Source organism: Microtus ochrogaster, unplaced genomic scaffold (genome assembly GCF_000317375.1).
Source record: "Microtus ochrogaster isolate Prairie Vole_2 unplaced genomic scaffold, MicOch1.0 UNK27, whole genome shotgun sequence".
In the NCBI taxonomy this organism is placed as follows: Eukaryota; Metazoa; Chordata; class Mammalia; order Rodentia; family Cricetidae; genus Microtus; species Microtus ochrogaster.
The window spans coordinates 2,637,177-2,639,928 of record NW_004949125.1 but is presented as its reverse complement, the minus strand read 5'-3'; positions in this window follow the sequence as shown (position 1 = coordinate 2,639,928).

Below are 2,752 nucleotides of genomic sequence, written 5' to 3'. Positions count from 1 at the left end.
TGAGTGTGTGTGTGCGTGCACACGTTTGAATGTACGTGTGTGTGCACCCGCATGTGTGTGCACATGTACCTACCTATAGGTGCGTGTGTGCATGTATGTGCGCGCATGTGAGTGTACGTGTGTGTGCACCAGCATGTGTGTGCACACGGGCTTGCTTCTTCTGGTGTGTGTTCTCTGTGTTAGAGTGAGAAGGTGGAGAGGAGGGAGAGTCTTTTGTAAACAGAAATCCCCTGACCTCCACAGCTACCTGTTCCCCTGCCTCCTCCCAGCCCTGGCTGCTCCTGCCCAGACCGTGTGTTGTTCATCCATTTGTTCATTTTGTTTTTCAAGACAGGGTTTCATTGTGTAGCTCCGGCTGTCCTGGAACTCACTCTGTAGATGACCCAGGCTGGCCTCTAACTCACAGAAATCCTCCTGCCTCTGCTTCCCAATTGCTACGATTAAAGGTGTGTGCCACCAGTGCCCAGCTAGTCCTTGTGTTTTATGTCCTGTCTTTGATGCCATATCACCTAACCCTGTGGCTTGGCATATACCAGCAAGCCATACTGGGCTCACTGAGTGGCTTTTCTCATTTTCTCTCCTTTTAAAATTCTATGTGTGTATGTGTGTATGCAGGTCTGTGTGTGCCCCCGCTCATGTGTTGAGGGCAGAGGACAATCTTTGGTGTCCCTTTTCACCCCCACCTTGTTTGCTGCTGTGTACACTAGGCTAGCCCACCCATGGATTTCCCATCTCCATCTCCCAGCTTGTGATGGGAGTTCTGTGATGACCCATGTGCACCACCACTTCTGGGGATCTGAACTCAGGTCCTCACGCAGCAAGTACTTTACCCACTGAGCCATCTTCCTAACCTGCTTTCCTGATTCTCATAAAGAGGAATTTTATCGCCCAGAGCGAGGAGTGCTTTGCTCTTAAATGACAGGGTCAGGCTTTGTCCTGCAATTGACTCTTGGAGGCCCTGTAACAAGGCCTCGAGGTCTAGGCCCAGGCTGTGGCCAGCAGAGGACTGGGCCCAGACACAATCCACTGGGTGTCTCTCACATGGGCATCCAGGGTAGATTCAGTGTCTGTCCACCGCATCAGACCCAGATTTAAAAGCTAAGTTCTCAGCCAGATATCTGGGCCCAGAGGGGTCTGTGGGAAAGATGGGCCCAGGCAGTGGAGGAGTGCCAAGGGCCAGGCCTCTTGAGCCAAGGCTGAACTGAACCCTCGAGGAGGATGGACAGCCACCCTAACACCCCTTCCGAGAGATGCCAGTATGCCACCTCCTCCTCCAGCCTTTGCTGTGACCTGCCCCTTTGAAGAGGTGGAAATTGCTGTCTCACAAGGAAAAAAGAAGCCAAGTGTGATGGGGAATGCGAGGTGGAAGCAAGAGAATCAGGAGTTCAAGGCCAGCTTCACCTATGTAATGAATTTGAAACCAGCCCAGGCTACATGAGACTCTATGCCTGAAGAGATGAGGGAGGGAGGGGGGAAAGAGAGAGAGAGAGAAATTTTGAATGGGGTCCTATACGCTGACCTCTTCCTGTGGATGTGACCAGTTCATTGGTAATTATTATTATTATTATTATTGTATTATTATTATTATTTTGGTTTGAGACAGTTTCTCTGTAGTTTTTGGTGCCTGTCCTGAAACTAGCTCTTGTAGACCAGGTTGGCCCCGAACTCAGGGAGAGTTCAGCCTGTCTGCCTCCCCAGTGCTGGGATTAAAGGCATGCGCCACCACCGCCCGGCCTGGTACTCGCAGTTATTAGCAGCACCCACTGCACTGCTGTAGGGGCTTTGTGACTGGTCTCATCTACATTTGGGCCCGCAGGGCACAGTAGAAGTTGCTAGGCTCTGTGTTACTACTGCGTGGAGTCTAGACCAGCCATGGGTCCTATGCTGGCTGCTCAGTCGTCACTCGCACATCTCTGGAGGCCCACCAGTGGGGGGTGCTTTTCTTTGAAAGCTCAGACCAGGAGCTTGCTTGGCTGCACCTGCCCCGCCCTAGCCAGACCTGGCAAGCTGCCACGGGTCTGCCAGCAGCAGCGCTGCTGCTAATGCTGGCCTGGGATCTGCCTCAACCTGGGGGTGCAGACGGGGCAGGCTCGGCTCCAGCCAAAGCCCTGACCTCTGTGCTGGCGAGGTGTTCATGGGTTGCTTTGCAAGGAATGTGTGTACAAACAAAGGTTTCCATAGCAGGAGTGTGCGTGCATCTGTAGGTGTGTCTGGTGTGTGCACACGCAAGAGCACGCATCTAGGTAATGCCACTTCTGACCATGACACATTGTGTGTGACTTTATCTGGCACCACCTGAGTTGAGTGTTTATTGTTTCAGGGCATGGAGGGCCTTGTGACCAGGTGCTAAGTGACCATTCCCCCCCCCTTTTGGTGACTGACTGCCCGGACTCCTGTTTAGCTGGGAGAACTGCCTGTGTGGTTGGTATCTGGTAGTGACACACCCAGGTGTCACTGTGGTGCTGACAAACTGCATTCTGAATGGCTGTTTTTATGTAAATCTGTGGCATGTGGAAAATCTCAAATAAAATGAACTTGATTTAGAAAACCAGGAAGCTCTGTGGTCCTTCCACCAGGACCCTTGACTGTCCATGTGTGATCTAATTCATAGGCTCAAGGAGGGAGGAGGTTGCTTCGTTCTTTTTTTTATTATATTTACTTTTATGTGCATTGGTGTTTTGTTTTACCTGTGGAAGGATACTGTAGTTACAGACAGTTGTGAGCCACCATGTGGGTGCTGGGAATTGACCCT